The sequence below is a fragment of the Amblyraja radiata genome, chromosome 12 (genome assembly GCF_010909765.2).
Source record: "Amblyraja radiata isolate CabotCenter1 chromosome 12, sAmbRad1.1.pri, whole genome shotgun sequence".
In the NCBI taxonomy this organism is placed as follows: Eukaryota; Metazoa; Chordata; class Chondrichthyes; order Rajiformes; family Rajidae; genus Amblyraja; species Amblyraja radiata.
This window is the reverse complement of record NC_045967.1, coordinates 40,657,990-40,679,105: the sequence shown is the minus strand read 5'-3', so window position 1 is coordinate 40,679,105 and position 21,116 is coordinate 40,657,990.

Below are 21,116 nucleotides of genomic sequence, written 5' to 3'. Positions count from 1 at the left end.
TGGTGAATCTGTGGAATACTTTGCCACAGAATGCTGTGGAGGCCAAGTCAATTAATATTTTTAAGGTGGAGATTGCCACGTTCTTGATTAGCAAGGGTATCGAGGGTTATAGGGAGAAGGCAGGAGAATGGGGTTGAGAAGGAAAGATAGATCAGCCATGATGGAATGGCAGAGTGGACTTGATGGGCCGAATGGCCTAATTCTGCTCCTACAACTTATGAACTTATGAAGCACATCTTCTTTAGTTTTCTACTTTAGACTGCTGCTGACTCATGTTGAGAACTCCATGGCTGTCATTAAATGCTCTTCCAAGCCACCATTCTTCAACTTGAATCTGAATGCTCTGTCACACTGGGCTATTCTTTAGACTTTAGACTTTAGAAATACAGCTTGGTAACAGACCCTTCGGCCCACCAAGTTCGTGCCGACCAGTGATCACCCCATACATTAGTTCTATCCTACACATTAGGGCCCATTTACAATTTTACCAAAGCCAATTAATCTGCAAACCAACGGTCACAGGGAGAACGTACAAACTCTGTGCAGACAGCATCCATAATCAGGATCGAACCCAGGTCACAGGCGGTGTAAGGCAGCAACTTTACTGCTGCGCCACTGTGCCCCCCCCATGTTCTGAAGATAGACACAAAATACTGGAGTAACTCAGACTCTGAAGAAGGGTCTCGACCCGAACCATCACCTATTCCTTCTCTCCAGAGATGCTGCCTTTTGTATCTATCTTCGGTTTAAACCAGCATCTACAGTTCCTTCCTACACATTGCGTCCCCCCCTATGTTCTGTTCTGACATGTTACAACTAAACTAGCTGTTCTTACCCAATGTTCAGACATAAACTGTTATCAGCGGACATTCAGAAGCACAAGATTGGGGCAATTTTCCTTTTCTGGTCTTGAGTCTGTGAAGCCGGTAATCCCAAATACGTCTGAAGCTTTACTGATCAGTACAAGCCAGTCATTGAATTGAGATGTATTGGTTTTGTGGTTCCATATCTCTACCCATGCACAGTAAAATTAGCCAGAGCCATCAGAGATGGAGACATTTCTTTTTTTTGTCACAGAAGCAGAATTTTATATTCTTTTTCTTGTCCGCTTCTACTTTATGGTATCCAGGGGAGATGTAATTTTCTTTCCTTGCTTGCTGGTTGCAGAGTGAGACCTAATTTTATTATAGTATGGCCTTTTGCAATCTGTGCATTTCTTCTTATGTTGTCATTTCTCTGCAGGAGTTCATGATATCAATGGCGTCAAAATAATGTTTCAAATGATAAATATTCTTTGCCTTATTTTTTATTCTTCCGAGGCTCCATTTGTTTTGCTGTAGAGATTTAGTATCATAGGAGGTTATTAATTTCATCGCAACTGAAATGGCTGGATCAAAGAGCTTCCTACTTAATCCTAGTCTTCTGGTTTATTATTTCAATGTTTTCTTTGCCAAATATTGATTTACTTTCATTTTAAATCTGTCCAACACTGTTTGCAACAGGTGACTCTATATCCTATCAAATCTTGGTAAAACATTTCCTCTAACCTCTTTCTTCATTCTTTTGTGACAATCTAATAATTCCTAATGACTGATCAGAAGAAATACCATTTTTCCTATTAGCTTAAAAAAAATCCTCTTGAAACTTTGTTGTTGTTAAAAAACAGCCTTGATATGATGATCACTAAATAATTTTCTTATAGTAACATTGAGTATGGGATGAGTATTTGGAAGACTGGTTAATTGCCCTCTTCTTTTGTGAAATTGTGCCATGAGATCTTTGATGTTCACCTGAGAGAGAGAATCTTGGTGTAATGTTCATTCCAGAGGTGGTACACACAGGATGTTGATTTTCCTTATGCAATGGAATATTGTGCTAGATTTAGCTCCTAATCATTCCTGGCAGATGTCTATCACTCTTTTCTGTTATAGAGTCATAGGATTACACAGCATGGAAAAAGACCCTTCACCCCACTATATCTGTGGCAGCCCGCAAGTACCTATCTATACTAATGCCATTTCAAGCATCTGGCCCACAGCTACTACAGATGCCGTCTGACCTGCTGTGTCATATGAGACTGACACCACCAAATATTTTGGTGGTGCCAGACTCAGGGTTTGCTGGATGCCAGTGGTTGGTGGTGATACTCAACTGAATACATACTCTCTCATGCATATCCACTATTCCTACCGCGCAGCACTCTGGCTGTGTTGTATATTTGTATCACAGCTTCCATGCTCTTATCTGTCCTGGTTAATAAAGGAAATATCCTACATGCATTTTTAATCACTACCCACCGGTGATATCCTTGCCTATAGATATCCTTGAACATATATACCAAGTTCCTTTCATTCCTCAGTAATTCCTTCATTCCTACTATTACTGAGTTTATCCCAGTTTTACTAATATTCCCAAAATACAGTACCTCCTATTTTTCAGACTAAATTCCATCTGCCTTATCTCTGTTCATTTTACCAACTCATCAGTATTGTTCTCTAGCCAAAGAACACCTTTCCCACTATCACACCATTTAAAACTTACAAATCATAGCTCCTTTGTTCACTTCTATCCAGATCATTAATGTGCACGGCTACCAGCGAGAGCCCGCCACTGACCCCAGTCACATTTACAAGCTCAGTCCTCCACTGCCTCCTTTCACTGAACAAATTTTGTGATCAACTTGCCATATTGCCCTGAATCCCATGGGCTCTTACATTTTGGATTCTTGTCAAAGGCCTTCCTAAAGTCAATGCAGAGCACATTGATACACATCATCACCTCCTCTAAAAATTCAACCAAAGTAATTAGACATGATGTCCCCATAATAAAACTATACCGACTATATCAATTAGGCTCTAGAATTGTGTTAACAGATAACATTTCAACTAAAATTTCCTGAGATTTAGCTTTAGCAGCATCATACGGATGAATGATGCAAATAATTTAAACAGCTAATATATTTTAAATAACAGAATTAGATGTGAATGTCATCATAACATCACTGGCAGTGCTCTGGATATTTACCGTACTTTAAATCATTTTTACACCATAGCAGATTTGCATCATAGGAGGTAGAGACAAATCATCAAGCAGAAAAAAATGATGATTTGCATCAGTGTGCTTAAGGAGATGTGGGTTTTAATGTGAATTATTTGTAACTTTCATGAAAGTCACACCATTTCGCTGCAATGATCTGTGCAGTAAAATAAAAATTTGAACAATTATTTTTTTCTATCACAAATGAGCCTTCTGGAATACATTTGGAGATTTGAATTGTTTCCTGTTTAGGAGATTGAAACTTGTTGTGGAAATATTATACAGAAGCTGACCCAATGACAGTTGCAAAACCTTCTGCAATTTGCAGCTCAAATGATTGGTATCACACATACAGAAAAACTTTCTTATAACTATGACCATTACTATAACTAGATTGCTTGTATTATATGGTGAATGCTCCTTTAAAGAGTATTATATCTGACACGCAATGGCACAGTGAGAGAGCAAAAGGCAAACATTGGAAAATTATACACCACAGACAGCAAAGCAAACAGTTTGTTTCTAGGCAGCTCCAGGCCATTTACCTACTCCATCTTCATTCATTCATTCCCTGTTTCCCTGCTACATCCTCTTATCTCAGTGACTGGATCCTCAACTATACTGAATTGCATTAGATGGCAGCTATAAACATATAGTGCGATTATTTGGGATGTGCCTGCAAAGGCATATTAAGGAAAAGCAGGGTGATAGACCCAAAGTGCTTCCCCCCTGCAGAGTGCATAAGGAAATTAGCTAAATCCCAGATTAATTGGGAGCTGAATCCCAAGTATCATCTTGCCAAATTGGGGTGCAATTTTTGTAATTTGATACCCCCAACAAGAAACTACTAGTTATCCGGGATGTGTAAGCGACGGGAGGTAAGTGTCGAGAAAATATCTCTTAACGCAAATCAACTATATCAGAACACCTGTTGTGGATGGGGAATGTGTATAAACTTCCAGTAAACTATCAGTGGAGATGGAATTAATCAAGGAGCGCGGAGTACCCATTGGCCTCGTGTAAAACTGGATGGGGGGGGGGGGGGGGCATATCTTATAGATTTGGCTATTGTTCTTGAAGGGGGGGGGGGAGTTATTGTGCAGTATGGATTTTGCATTTTACTGAATAGGTTGTTGGTTATATCAGCGCATGGAATGGATGGTGATGATCACGGAATTGGTTTTGTACAGTTTGCAAGATGCTAAAGCAGCATGTTGGAATGCCACATTAAGTTAGCTGTAATCTAATAAGGTCGCATCTAAGAAGCTTCAATTAGATTTACTTCAAAATGTACATTATTTGTTTGTAAAAATCTAACTACTATGTACTAACTTCAAGAAAATGAAAAAAAAATGTGTTAATTCTAAAGTTAACTAAACTCTTAATGACTTTCATTTGTCTGCTTTTTGTGGGAAAGCATTTGAATATTTGGTTGCAACATGGAGCTACGCAGTTTCAGCTGATCTTCTAGATGGGTATCCGTCATTTGTGACCTTAAGGGCGTCTTGATTTGGGTTAGGTAGGAGAATGTAGATTCGCAGCAATAAGTGGTTGAAAAGCAAGAAAGCATTTTTTGTGCATGTTGCTGAAGACGTGAGTATTTTATTGGATTTTTCCATATTTTAATCGGATCTTTCTTAACGTCAAATAAGGACTTTAAAATGTCACCTTCTGAGAGCTCAATCAATTCCATCTGTAGTTCTTTAGGAGCCTTGGAGACATCAACTAGGTGAGGTTGAAATGGTCATTTAAGTGTGATGTCATGATTCTCAGTCAGTGAAGCTTTCATTGTATTCTTTAATTAATATGTCTATAACAGCTGCGTATTCTTCAAATTATTCACATGAATCCTCCTGCTCATCAATGCACCTTCGCTAAATGGGGAAAATGTTCATCCGAAATTTGATTTTGAAGAAGAAGAGTTTTGAAAAAAGATAGCTTTTTTCAAAATGCTTGGATTTTTTGTCACATATCATATATAGTCTTAGTTTTACCTTGCAACAAAACATTCAAGTCATTTTGCTTTGACATGATATCATGTATATAGTATATAGAAATAAAGTATATAGAAATCTTCTTTCAATAATTCACATTGCTGATTCTGTTCTTCATAAAATGTAACTATATAATATTTCCACAACAATTTTCAAGCTCCTAAACAGGAAGCAATTCAAATCTCCAAATGTATTCCAGAAGGCTCATTGTGATAGAAAAAAATAATTGTTCAAATTTTTATTTTACTGCACAGATCATTGCCGTGAAATGGTGTGACCCTCAATCCAACAGCCTCGCTGAGCGTGCTGCCAGGAGTGCGAAACAGTTACTGGAACGTTCGCATCCTGCCAATTCCGACGTCTACCTGGAACTGTTAAACGTGAGAAACATTTCCTGGGATGGTGTTCTAGGCTCTCCCGCCCAGTGGCTGATGTCTCGCAAGGCACGGCCCCAGCTCCCCGTCGCCCAGCAACGGCTGAAGCCGCAGGTGCTCAAACCAGCTGCGGTCCAGAAGCGCATTCAGAAGAAACATGATGTCCAGAAGCGCTCCTATGACAAAAAAATAAATCATGGAAGGTAGTGCATTCGTGGATAACAAGGAAAATCAGGGATAGTATCAAAACAAAAGATGAAGCGTACAAATTAGCCAGAAAAAGCAGCCTACCAGAGGACTGGGAGAAATTCAGAGACCAGCAGAGGAGGACAAAGGGCTTAATTAGGAAAGGGAAAATAGATTATGAAAGAAAACTGGTAGGGAACATAAAAACTGACTGCAAAAGCTTTTATAGATATGTGAAGATAAAAAGATTAGTTAAATGTGCCATGAGATCTTTGATGTTCACCTGAGAGAGAGAATCTTGGTGTAGGTCCCTTGCAGTCAGAAACGGGTGAATTGATCATGGGGAACAAGGACATGGCAGACCAATTGAATAACTACTTTGGTTCCGTCTTCACTAAGGAAGACATAAATAATCTGCCGGAAATAGCAGGGGACCAGGGGTCAAATGAGATGGAGGAACTGAGTGAAATCCAGGTTAGCCGGGAAGTGGTGTTAGGTAAATTGAATGGATTAAAGGCCGATAAATCCCCAGGGCCAGATAGGCTGCATCCCAGAGTACTTAAGGAAGTAGCCCCAGAAATAGTGGATGCATTAGTGATAATTTTTCAAAACTCTTTAGATTCTGGAGTAGTTCCTGAGGATTGGAGGGTAGCTAATGTAACACCACTTTTTAAAAAGGGAGGGAGGGAGAAAACGGGGAATTACAGACCAGTTAGTCTAACGTCGGTAGTGGGGAAACTGCTAGAATCAGTTATTAAAGGTGGAATAGCAGCACATTTGGAAAGTGGTGAAATCATTGGACAAAGTCAGCATGGATTTATGAAGGGTAAATCATGTCTGACGAATCTTATAGAATTTTTCGAGGATGTAACTAGTAGAGTGGATAAGGGAGAACCAGTGGATGTGTTATATCTGGACTTTCAGAAGGCTTTCGACAAGGTCCCACATAAGAGATTAGTATACAAACTTAAAGCACACGGTATTGGGGGTTCAGTATTGATGTGGATAGAGAACTGGCTGGCAGATAGGAAGCAAAGAGTAGGAGTAAACGGGTCCTTTTCACAATGGCAGGCAGTGACTAGTGGGGTACCACAAGGCTCAGTTCTGGGACCCCAGCTATTTACGATATATATTAATGATTTGGACAAGGGAATTGAATGCAACATCTCCAAGTTTGCGGATGACACGAAGCTGGGGGGCAGTGTTAGCTGTGAGGAGGATGCTAGGAGGCTGCAAGGTGACTTGGATAGGCTGGGTGAGTGGGCAAATGCATGGCAGATGCAGTATAATGTGGATAAATGTGAGGTTATCCACTTTGGTGGCAAAAACAGGAAAGTAGATTATTATCTGAATGGTGGCCGATTAGGAAAGGGGGAGATGCAACGAGACCTGGGTGTCATGGAACACCAGTCATTAAAAGTAGGCATGCAGGTGCAGCAGGCAGTGAAGAAGGCGAATGGTATGTTAGCATTCATGGCAAAAGGATTTGATTATAGGAGCAGGGAGGTTCTACTGCAGTTGTACAGGGTCTTGGTGAGACCACACCTGGAGTATTGCGTACAGTTTTGGTCTCCTAATCTGAGGAAAGACATTCTTGCCATAGAGGGAGTACAGAGAAGGTTCACCGGACTGATTCCTGGGATGTCAGGACTTTCATATGAAGAAAGACTGGATAGACTCGGTTTGTACTCGCTAGAATTTAGAAGATTGAGGGGGGATCTTATAGAAACTTACAAAATTCTTAAGGGGTTGGACAGGCTAGATGCAGGAAGATTGTTCCTGATGTTGGGGAAGTCCAGGACAAGGGGTCACAGTTTAAGAATAAGGGGGAAATCTTTTAGGACTGAGATGAGGAAAACATTTTTTACACAGAGTGGTGAATCTGTGGATTCCCTGCCACAGAAGGTAGTTGAGGCCAGTTCATTGGCTATATTTAAGAGGGAGTTAGATGTGGCCCTTGTGGCTAAAGGGATCAGGGGGTATGGAGAGAAGGCAGGTACAGGATACTGAGTTGGATGATCAGCCATGATCATATTGAATGGCGGTGCAGGCTCGAAGGGCCGAATGGCCTACTCCTGCACCTATTTTCTATGTTTTTATGTTTCTAAGTCGAGCAAACCACTTAAACCGTTACTGCAAGGTCAAGTGGGTCGCCTGCAGACTGCAGTTGGACATACCCAACTAGGTTTCGTTGAGGGGCCAGCCATAGAACCTAATTCCTACCTCGTCAATGTCGATGGTGTTCTGTACCGGCACAGCCGTCAACATCTTCTGCCAGTGAACGAACCGCGACCATCTTCTCCCGGTCCTTACGCACCACCGTTGCCTTTCAAGACACTTGCTGCTGTTGTCCGTCCCAGACCCCCTGACCCCAGCATGTATTCCCCGTGTCATTTGGTTCCCTCATCCCCCAGTGCCCCTGGGCCTGCATGCTCGCCCCGCTGTTTCTCTCCAGGCTCCCCGGCTGCGTTCTCCTTCTCGGGTTCTCCACCACCCAGCCCTACTAAACAGTCAGGTTATCAGACCGCCTGACAGGTACGGTGTGTATGTTTAACCACATGTGTTTTAACAACTGCTTCTCAACTCTTTTCTCTACGGGGAAGATTGGTTATTGCATGTGAACCAATCAGAGTAATGTACTAACACTAACTCCACCTTACTGTACACTTTATATTAACACTCACTCCCCATATTACGTAGTTACACCGGTGGTAGAGATGAACTAACAACGTATAGTACTGCACCACCATGATTGATGATTAAAGCTGACTTGGAATACCAGACTGTGACTGTACAGTTCTTTACAATAATACTGAAGACTGGATGGCCAGCGGACTCTCCCCGACATTTTCCCTCTCATCAACCAGCCTCAGGCGGTGGTGGCGCCAGTCAGGCAGGGAGTTTAACATACATTCTATAGTCGCATTAGAGCATAACAGGTGTTAAAATAGCCCTCATGACTTACTAATGTTATAATTGTGGCCGTCAGTCGGGGAGGATTATTTTGTTGAATCTTCTTTTACTCTTTGGTATTTTAAATACGTTCATTTTAAGATTAAAATAAAAATAAAATAAGTTCCCCGATTGACTGCCACTCCACCTCCCCACTTAGCTGTTTATTTTCAAGTGTAAGTGGTGCTGTATGAAGAAGGGTCTTCACCCGAAATGTCACCTATTCCTTCTCTCCAGAGATGCTGGAAGAGATGGGGAGAGGAGGGGGGGTGAGAAGGAGGGGGGAGAGGTGGAAGGGGAGAGGAGGAGGGGGAGAGGAGGAGGGGGAGAGGAGGAGGGGGAGAGGAGGAGGGAGAGAGGAGAAGGGGAGAGAGGAGGAGGGAGAGAGGAGAAGGGGGGACAGGAGGAGGGGGGAGAGGGGGGGGGAGAGGAGGGGGGACAGGGAGAGGAGTAGGGGAGGAGAGCAGGTGCCAGGAGCAGCAGGGAGCAGTGGGGGGGGGATGTCAGTGGGTGGGGAGCGAGCAGCGGGGGGGGGGGGGGGGGGGGGGAAAGCAGCGGGAGGCAAGATGACGCAGACCCATTGTGACATCATCAGCAAATGAGTTGTTTTTATTTCAAAGTTTTGTCGGAATCTTGAACATTTTCATTAATAACTCGAGAAATAAAGCATGAAATTTTCAGATAAGGCGATTTCGGACCACGGTAAAATCTTTACTGGAATATGTAAAAAATTTACCGTTACCGTGTCGTGTTTTGAGAAGATGTGATTATACATACACACATACACACATACATCCAAGATCAGTTTTCTGTATAGAGATATTATTGGATCAAAATCAAGAATTATAAATTCACATTTCAAAAATGGTTTCACAATTCAGTAGTACTGATTTTCAGTATTCCATACTGATATTAGAGAATACATGAGGTTGCATGCAAAGTACTGATTTTCAAAAATCCATTTTCTGTGTAGTACGTTCTATTGCATTTATGTGAGAAATACCAATTTCCCAAACAAAATACTGATTTTCAGCCATCATAATACGGAAATGCTCGGTGAAACTTGGCAGCTCTGCAATTATTCACAATCACATTATGTTTGAGAATTCAAAATGTGATTTGAGATCTTGTTTATGAATCAACATGGTACTAGAATTTGTTATAATAGTATGACAGTAAAATAGGTTAGTTTGAAAGTGATCATAGTAAAGCGATAATGTAAATGCACCATTTAGTTTGACTTCAATTTTCATGATGAAAATTGAAGTCGAACTAAATGTTGTATTCACATCACTATTCCATGTTGAAATTGATGTGAAGTGAAGTTGTTTGGTCAGGAGGACCATTAAAGGTGCACTGCACACACTAACACAGTCTAACAATAACAGGCAATCAAATCAACACACAAACCATTTTCTAAAAAAAGGTTTTATTTACTGTAAAATCTTACAGTCTTTTATTTGCAGTTTTTGCATGCTCCTTTATAACATTTTACATAACATTTTACAACAGTACAACTTGATTATTAAAACAAGGACAACTTCAATTCTTGATTTAAAAAAATGTATACAACAATGACCCCAATCATCCCATTCCACCCACTCATTACTCTTGACAACCAAAATTATTTCTGAAATATTGGTCATAAATTTGGAGCAAAAATGCTTCAAAATAAGGCTCAGAATGCACCAGAGAGCATCTAAAATCCCAGAGCTTCCAGGGCCCTTAAGCGGATCCTGGACCCCGGCCATGAGGGAATTCGCGCTCGTGATGTGCGCTGCGCACATTATTTCACATAAAATATTTGTAATCCTGCCATGCCACCCCCCTATTTGAAAAGCTTCGTACGGGCCTGGTCATATGAAAAAGTAGTCCAGGGTTGGTGCCCAGGAAGGCTGAATTTTGGAGGGGGCATTCAATGGGTTGGAAATTCAGTGTGAGGGTCAGAAGCTGGTGATTAATAGGTTGTTTAATAAAGAACTGCAGATGCTGGAACAATCAAAGGTAGACAAAAAATGCTGGAGAAACTCAGCGGGTGAGGCAGCATCTACATGTGAGATTGCAAGTCAGTGGGTGAGGTAGTAGGGGAGAAGGTTGTTAGATAGGAGAAAGGATTAGTAGGCAATGAAGGTGATCATTTTTTATTGCTGTGGATGGAGCGAGAAGCTGTGGTCAGTGATATAGTCTTAGGAGACAGGAGAGGGAGTGTTGCATTGGTAAGTGGTTCTGTTGTGTTGTGTTGGGTAAGGTTGGCAGATTGGCAGGCGGTAGTGGGATCAAGTTGGGATGTTAAGGATACATGAAGTGAGATTTGCAGGTCTGTACAGATGGTGGTGGAATGCCCTTTATCCTGTGTACTGTACACTGAGGATGGTTTCACTGTAATCATGTACAGTCTTTCCACTGACTGGACAGCACATAACACCAAAAGCTTTTCACTGTATCTCGGTACATGTGACAATTAACTAAAATAAACTAAATAGGAGGTTGAAGGACAGCCGGGTAGCTGAATGCCTTAAAGGGGTTTGTTTTACTAGCCTGCTCACGGGGGTCCCTTGTCGAAATAGTCTTGTTGAAATAACTATCTCCTTTGCAGTGAAAGCATGCTCTTGGCTGAATAGGTCACTGATGTGCAGATGCTAATATCATAAGGAAGAAGAGTTTGGGTGTCTGCTGCACACTACGGGATGTCACTGCACAGATTTGTGGTATGCTGTGTGTTAGTATTTCAGCTGTTCAAAAATCAGAATAAAAGACAAATGGACTTTTTTCAATTCACTGATTTTCAACATACTTTTCTTTAAGTGGATAATGAAAATCTCAAAAACACGGCACAGCGTGTCTTCTAGACACCTATATTTTATTCCATCATGTCATCCGTCCAACAGGAACATTATGAGTGAGGGGTTAATTTCCAACGATTACCTTCGACTCAGCACAGCTGCTGACAATTTTATTTCCCATCGCAGCCCATCAAAGAGACTTACAAAAAGGCAGGCAGATAGGGTTCTGGTTAACTGCCAACATTTGTCACCTGATGATATTGTCAGCACTACACAATGCAGAATTAACTGAATGTCAGATGGTCTCCCATTTTAGGCTAGAGACTTGGCATTGGACATTTTGCTAACTCGTCCTTCTGCTTGTCTCAGTGGGATGGCCTGTTGGGATTGTGACTGTAGGTGAGTTGCAGTTTGGGCCTTGGGAGCTTCAGCATAGTGAAAGGAGAAGGAAATGGGGAAGGGAATTTGACTGGCAGCCCGGGAGTTAGAGGAAACCAGGATATATACTGGGGGGAGGAATTACAGGGCCGTGGGTGATCATTGGGTATTGGAGTGCCATGGGTTTAGTAAGAGGTGCATATAAATGGGATCAGCAATAACTGTGGGTGCAGTTTAGTTGGTTGAAAGGGTCACTGATTTAATAACTAATTTTCCTTACCTTGAAGGCCTCTAGGGTTCATACCACAGGATTACGAGCAAAGTAGGATTGGAGTGCCCAGGACAGAGATAGTTTCCTCCCAGCTATTATCAAGCAACTGAACCATCCTAACACCAACTAGAGAGTGGTCCTGAACACCTTCAAACTATCTTTAATTAGGCTTTATTGGACTTTATCTTGCACTAAAAGTTATCCTGTAACTGTACCGTAGAGGGCTTGATTGTAATCATGTACTAGACTAAGTGGGACCCGTTGGGTCCCATGTTCACACGGGAGGGCTGGTCCCCCAATGCAATATTCAACCTCTCCACCAATTCCAATATTGGTGGCCAGTGTTGTGGGGGCTTTCTGGAGCGCTAGTATGGGTGTTGTGGGCTGAAGGGTATGGGTTCCAGAGGGCTAGTATGGACATTGTGGGCCCAATGGATTCTTGGGCTGGCAGCTCAGTCACTCAGGCCTGGTGGGCTGGCAGCTCAGAAACTGCTAGAAATTCTGCCCAAAACTGGTGAGAGACTCTGTGAGAGAGAAGGGGGAGAGGGTGGCGAATCAATTTTAGACATTTTTCATCTTTTTCTGCAGATCATAGCAATGAAGAAGGAAAGTCTATCCTGGCCTGGATCTCACAGTGAGCTAATGAAGGGAAGGAGAAAAATACTGGGGTGAGGTTTAATACCTGCAGGGGGAATACTTACTGATGGGCCGAAGGATTCCTCCTGGGCCGAAGGGGCTCCTTAAAAAAAATCTTAGTGAAATCTCACTGAAAGGCACTTTTCCTGGACTTTTCCTGGCCTTTTGGCCCAAAATGCTCCTCCTGGGCTAATAGGGGCATTTGGGGCAAGAGGGACGGTTTCTCGGCTAATAGGGACCCTGTGGACCGAAAGTAATGGTTTCAGGCAGGCCAAACAACTAATTTCATTTCATTTCCATTTCAATTTCAAGCACAGGGCAGGCCAAATAGCTTATTACATTTTCATTTCATTTCCATTTCCATTGCAGTTTTAAGTACAGGGCAGACCAAACAGCTCATTGCATTTTCATTTCATTTCCATTTCCATTGCAGTTTCAAGCACAGGGCAAGCCAAACAGCTCATTGCATTTTCATATCATTTCCATTTCCATTGCAGTTTCAAGAACAGGGCAGGCCAAACAGCTCATTGCATTTTCATTTCATTTCCATCTCCACTGCATTTTTGAAGCACAGGGCAGGCCAGACAGCTCATTGCATTTTCATTTCATTTACATTTCCACTGCAGTTTCAAGCATAGGGCAGGCCAAACAGCTCATTGCATTTTCATTTCATTTCCATCTCCACTGCAGTTTCAAGCAGAGGGCAGGCCAAACAGCCATTTTTGAGGCACAGGGCAGGCCAAACAGCTCATTGCATTTTCATTTCATTTCCATTTTCACTGCATTTTTGAAGCACAGGGCAGGCCAGACAGCTCATTGCATTTTCATTTCATTTACATTTCCACTGCAGTTTCAAGCATAGGGCAGGCCAAACAGCTCATTGCATTTTCATTTCATTTCCATCTCCACTGCAGTTTCAAGCACAGGGCAGGCCAAACAGCTCATTGCATTTTCATTTCATTTCCATTTCCACTGCAGTTTCAAGCACAGGGATGGCCAAACAGCTAATTGCATTTTCATTTCATTTCCATTTCCACTGCATTTTTGAGGCACAGGGCAGGCCAAACAGCTCATTGCATTTTCATTTCATTTCCACTTCCACTGCATTTTTGAAGCACAGGGCAGGCCAAACAACTCATTTCATTTTCATTACGGGCTAACAAATAATTTATTGCAAGTACATTACAGACTCATAGTTCAGTTGATACACAGCTTAGAATCACAGTTGTTGCCTCTTCCTCGCAATCTTCCAGAGTGACTGACTCACGTCCAGGCATCCGGGGTTTTATAGTCCTGTCCCCCACCCCCCCCCAGAAGGGGCGTTACCTTCATCACAGTGATTGACAGGCGAGAGGACCAATCAGCTGATCTCAAGATTTTTTTTAACACTCAGAACTTTTTTATTTTTCATCGATCAGAAAAATCCTCGGGGCTGCCTCAGTGGAGGAGGACTGTGAGTAAGATGGCCAAAAATCATAACGATATAGGGTAGGGTTTTTTCTAAAATCAATATACACCACAAACAGGAAGTGGCCAAGATGAGACTTTTAGTTATATAGATAGTTTAGTTTAGTTTAGAGATACAGCGTGGAAACAGGTCTTTCGGCCCACTGGGTCTGCGTTGATCAGTGATCCCTGCACAGTAACACTATTCTACACTCACTAAGGCCAGTTTTTACATTTACCAAATTAATTAACCTCCAAACCTGTACTTCTTTGGAGTGTGGGAGGAAACTGAAGATCTTGGAGAAAACCCCTACAGGTCACGGGGGAATGTACAAACCCTGTACAGGCAGCACCCGTAGTCGGGATCGACCTCAGGTCGCCGGCGCTGTATTCACTGTAAAGGACTTGTCCCACTTTGCGATTTTTTCGGCCACTGCGAACATCAGCGACTGACGCCCGTAGTCGCCCTAAAAACCGTCAAGTTGAATGACACCGTCACGTCAAGCTACGACACTCCGCGTCACCCGCCTTCACAACACAAGGTTACACCGAAGTATAATAATGACCTTATCTACAATAAATCCTTTACCAATAACTTTAAAAAAAAATTGTTTTAATTTATATTTTATTAGAAGCAATTGTACACTGATGTATCACTGATGGGGATGAGTCATAGTATGGAAGAGAGATCGAGCAACTGTCCATATGGTGCCAGCACAATAACCTGGCCCTCAACACCAGCAAAACCAAGGAACTGATTGTGGACTTTGGAAGGAGTAGGATGGGGACCCACAGTCCCATTTATATCAACGGTTGAAAGGGTCAAGAGCTTCAAATTCCTGGGCGTGCACATCTCTGAAGATCTTTCCTGGTCCGAGAACACTAATGCAATTATCAAGAAAGCTCATCAACGCCTCTACTTTCTGAGAATATTACGGAGAGTCGGTTTATCAAGGAGTACTCTCTCTAACTTCTACAGGTGCACAGTAGAGAGCATGCTGACCGGTTGCATCGTGGCTTGGTTCAGCAACTTGAGTGCCCTGGAGAGGAAATGACTACAAAAAGTAGTAAACACGGCCCAGTCCATCATCGGCTCTGACCTTCCTTCCATCGAGGGGATTTATCGCAGTCGCTGCCTCAAAAAGGCTGGCAGTATCATCAAAGACCCACACCATCCTGGCCACACACTCATCTCCCTGCTACCTTCAGGTAGAAGGTACAGGAGCCTGAAGACTTCAACGACCAGGTTCAGGAATAGCTACTTCCCCACAGCCATCAGGCTATTAAACCTGGCTCGGACAAAACTCTGATAATTGATAACCCATTATCTGTTATTTGCACTTCATCAGTTTATTTATTCATGTGTGTATATATTTATATAATGGTATATGGACACACTGATCTGTTTTGTAGTAAATGCATACTATGTTCTGTGTGCTGAAGCAAAGCAAGAATTTCATTGTCCTATCAGGGACACATGACAATAAACTCACTTGAACGTGAATTTGAGATAAAACATTCGGCATCAAAAATTATACAATTACTGCACAGCTTCATTTTTAACCTGATAACCTAAATTATGAAAATGAAAAAAGGAAAGAAAAAGAAAGCAAGAAAGAAAAGTAAAAGTGAGAAGATAGATTGAACAAAAGAAAGTCCCCTGAACTACCAAAGCAGTGTAGCAGAAAGATAGAGGAATAAAAGAAAAAAATGAAAAGTGGAGACATACCTTGCCCCTCGTCCAGGGGCGGCAGGGAGACACCTCGCGTCACTTCATGCGTCATCCCGTGTCATGCCCCGACCACGCCGTGCCAATCTCTTTTCAGGCTGTCGCTGTAAATGTCGCCCAAGTGGGACAGGCACTTTAGGCAGCAACTCTACCGCAGCACCACCATGACTGCCCTTTTCGCTGATTGGATAGCATGCAAAAAAAAGCTTTTCACTGTACCACAGTACATGTAACAATAATAAACAAAACTAAATAGCATTGATACAGCTGCGCTTGAAGTGTTTTGTTCAGTTTTTGTCAGTGTTATAGAATAGCTGCCATTAAAGAGGAAAGAGTGCAGATAAAATTTACGAGGATGTTGCCAAGACTCGAAAGCCTGAGGTATAGGGAGAGGTGGGGCAGGTTAGGACTGTTGCTTGGAACACAGGAGACTGAGGTGTGGTTTTATCTATCTATCTATATCTATATCTATACATAACTAAAACTCTAATCTTGTGCTCTTCCGGTTTGCGGGGTTTTTCTATTTGCACATAAATGGTACGCGATAGCGCTACGATTTTTTGCCAGGTTACTCATCGTTCTCCTGTGATGCAAGTGCAACACGTTTCATTATGATTGGTGGTATATTGTAAAAGTTATCGAGGTTTAAAAATCTTAAAAACAGCGCTGTGCAGATTCCTTCCGTCAGCGCCACGCTGATTGGTCTCTTCTATCAGTCAATGCCATGGCCGGGATGGCGACGCCCCTTCCCGCCCCACCAACCTGTTGGGTCCCCGTTATGACGCCAGTCAAGTACACGCGGAAGTTTTAGATCAAAATGGCGATCTGTAAATGGCACCGGGTCCGGCAACCCTCCTCCAATTGCGCACGGGCAGATACCGGGCCCGGCAACCCCCCCCCCAACTGCGCAGGCAAGGCTGACGGACCCGGAAAGTGGGAGCGCACTGCGCAGGCGTGACTGCCACGTTGAAACTTGTCCGATTCACAGTGTAAATTTCATTAAAGTTGATAAAGTGATTCACTTTAAAAAATATAACTAAACTTGATACCGCACACCGCAGGCGCCCCTAAAATTGTTACGTTATTGTGTACCATTTTGGCTGTATTTCGGGAACATACATACATACATACATACATACATACATACATACATACATACATACATACATACATACATACATACATACATAATCCAAGATGAGACTTTCAGTTATGTATAGATGTTCTATACAAATGCTGAAAGAGAGCAGCATTGGAAATGATATTATCATGTGTTAAGTCAAGTCGAGTTTTTAGCCATATGCACGTACAGTGATGTTCAGGTACAATGAAAAATTCTTGCAGTCCTACTCTGGAAATAGCATTGGGTCTAAAGGATGACATGGCCTTATGTCCAGTCAAAATCAAAGGGGCACTAAATGACCTAGAATTAGCCTTTTTAATTTCGCACATGAAAATATTGATTTTCATTTATATGATGCAATTGTATGATGTACAACAAAGCCTTTAAAAATAAGCATTATTGCAGCAAAAAATTTAACCTTGCTTCATGGCAGATTTTAATAACTCAACTTATCTCAGCCTCTCCTGTCTCCCCTCAATCCGGATTAAACAGAATAATATCATATGTTAGGAGATAACGAGTTGATAAAGGAAATGAAACACAGAAAAACCTTGGCAATAAATAAGAAAACGAGGCTTGTGTAGACAGAGGAAATTAAACATAAAGATATAGATGAACTGATTAAACATATCTGAAGAGAAAGTAACTGAAAGGGAAAAACAAAATTATAAAATTGAAAATGGCGAGAGAACAAATTGATATTAATTAAATTAAATTAAAAGGTAAATATTAAGTCAAATTAAGTTTCATATTACGTTTCAAATTATTGTTGTCTTAGAAAGAATGTAAGATATACTTGTAAGTATACCTCTAATGTAAGATACAGCACAGGAAGTAATTCTAAAAAGAACTGTCATATTCTTCTGTGCTTTATGCACTTTCACATTGTAAATTAATGGCATTCTGTGAAGGTCAATGTTTTATATGATCTCTTTTGTTTTTAGGAATTCATGCCTTCCAATCCCCTTAATTCTGCTACTAAATGGTATCTCTGCATCATTTATTTCAGTTATTGAATGTGCCTGTCACTGGCTAGGCCAGTATTTATGGCATCCTCTTGAGGAGGCGCAGATGGGCTGCTTTCTTGATCCACTATGGTTCTTGTGATCTCTTAAAATGCTGTTAAATAGGGATTTTGCCTGGAAATGTCAATGAAGAAAGTGTCAATGAAGAAACAGTGGTACATTTCCAAGTCAGGAAGATGCGATTTGGTTGGGATCTTCTAGCAGCTATTGCCTTGGGTCTTTTCCCTTTGTTCTTTTACATGGAAGACATTATTGGTTTGGGTGGTGTTGACAAAGGAGATTTGTTGCCTTCCAGCAATGTATTCTGCATATAGTACACACTGCAGCCACAATTGCTACTGATGATGATGTCAAACAATACTGTTGACAGTATACTCTCTGTTCTCAGTGTATTCCCATCTATGCAATCCAAGCTGATGCTACCTCGAACTGACATACACTCATTTCTGCTGATCCTTGAAAGTTGTTGGAGCTCTTTGAGGCAAGTAGAGAGTACACCATCATGCTCTTGGTGTGTGCCTTGAGAATGACGGAAGAGACTCAGAGATTCAGCAGGTGGAACAATTACCACAGAAAAGCCAATCATCAGTCAGAGGGAAAAAGCTGCCCCAGTTTCAATGCATGAACTGTGAGAACAAGAGAAAAGTGCAGCCAGTGGATGTGTTGGTCAACCAATTTTGGCTCAATTCCTTCTTTGCCTGACATGTCTGGCTTCAGAATCCTTGATCCTTGGGCATAAATTCTCATACGCCTCATAATGGTCTGCGGATTTAGACCTGTTTTGTTTTACTCTCGTACTAGGCTTCTCATTCACCAAATTACTTCAGTTATGGTCTTGATTACTAAATTGCATAATTCCAGAGGGAAAGACATGGACCACTAACAAGCAGTATTCCTGGAGTTGGTTTCAGTGTCTGAGAAGCTATGCCTTTCTTGAAAGAACAAGACGACAAGCTTGCAGTGAGGTGTGAACCTCGTTTCCATCATTAAAAAAATAACCTACAATTCACACCTTAGTGTAATGTTAAAGTTTAATCAAAGTTTTCTTCTCTCTTTTTTTTCTTGCTTTTTTTCTTACTTTTACATATCAATAATTTTCTTTGGTCTTTAATTACTTCTTTGCTCAGAACCATTCCATCCACATTTTTCATGATATTCACCCCTTTGAGAGAAACACCATTCAAGCAAGACATGGTATAAGCACTGCCCCAGAAGCAGAGGATTCAGCCCTGTACCTTATGATTATGATCATAAATATTATCTTGCTTTTATTTGCCTCGATCAATGCCAAAATGCTGATTAAAATCTTCCTCTTTATCTTGCAACTGTTTTTCTAAATGTATCTTAACAGCCAGCACCTCTGTGTGCATGCATGGACCATGGCTGTCCCTTGGCAGATTTTGGACTATATTGCAGATAAAGTGGAAACATTGTTCTTCTCAACTGTAACAAGAGGTCACTTTAGAGAAATTATGATCTTCTGTAAAGGACCTTATTAAGCTCAGTAATAGGCTTCCTTGGCCATATACAAAATGAATTAATTTACTCTGAAATGCAATGCCCTCCCGCAACAATTTCTAATAGCAGGTTCAACATAAGAACTGAGTTGAGAGGTACAGAAAAATACATAGGTTTGGTTTGCACAAAAATATTTTTTTACCAGTTTGTGTGTTTTTTCATTCCAAGGATACTTTACAACTAATGATTATCATCATCTGGATTCCTGGCAGAACCACCAGAATATGCACTTGTTTTTTCCTTACCAGTGCTGAGTTCCTTCTTTTAATTTAGTGGATTTTGGTTGTTTTCGCAACTTTTTCAAGATATAAGAACTCTCTGAGGGCTATTTATTTTACGGTAATACTGTGATATACAAATGTACGATTTATGAATTTTTGCTATAACACCTTCAACTCTTTTGGATGTGTGTCTTTGACTCACAAAGCTGTTTTTCCTACAGCAAATAGCGCCACGCTTTCCAGACATTGGAGTACAGTGTATTAAGACACTCAGAATGTATTCTGTCCAGCTTTATCCATTTATGAAATTTCATTTATTCTTTTCCAGGAGCTCTTTCCTTTCATAAATGGAGGCATGGCTGTTTCGTCTAGCCCCCCCTGTGCTGATCTCATTGCTTTTACAACTTAATAAATCACTTGGGCACCTTTCTATTTTCTTGAGGAATCCTCAGGGGATAACTATTCATGCAGTGTCTTCAGTCATTGTGACAGAAACCTCTTAAGATGCCAAGGCAGGCAAGACTCAGCGAGGCAGATCACCTGGTGGAATCTCCATGCTTTTGGAAAACTAGTTTTAGTGTTTAGTGATCCACACACTTTATTGCCTTTGCAATACTTACAACATCAATGGGAGTAATACACTTGAAACCCTTTTACTCTTGTATCATTATCTCAAATAAAGGTTTCACTGTTGCTGTGATTGCAGAGACAGTACAATCTTAATAGAGTTTCTCTTCTCTTTTGCCAATGATGGGAATAGAAATAAAAGTGGAGTATATTTGTGGGCTGTGGAATAATCAATAGAACTGTCGGACTTCTTCATAGAAATTACCCTACTTCAATTGTTACCACAGATCTAATTTTCCATTGACTTTGTGACATATAATTTCATTTTATACAACATTTAATCCTGGCTTTTTTACAGAGGAGAGTTTCTACAACTTCAACTTTATCTGCTTTTAATTACAGGACTAAAAGAAACATGTTAAGGAAGGCAGAAAAAGTAATACCTAGGATTGAACAAGAGCTGGAGCTCTTGGGATCATACACCCTCTCTAGAGCACTGCCTACACCTAATCCTCATTCATTCTGGGCTGTAAAAAGTAACAGCTAAATGTCCATACTGTTGAGATTTAAGTGGTCAATTCACGCTAATAACATCATGTCGTGAAATACAATGATGTTCTGTGATTTTGGAAATGATGCTTTAATCTACAATAACAACATTTGTTTACTTTATTGAAATGATACCAAACTAATGGTAAATCAAGATGATTTTTTAATCTAATAGTGAATTATGGAGCAACACAATCCCTTTGCGAAGCCCCTTATTAATACTTGGTAGCTAATATGAAATGGCAAGCTGGAATTTTTTAGACATCTGCTGGGTGTGCAGTTTTTAGTTTAGTTTTAGAGATGCAGCGTGGAAACAGGCCCTTCTGCC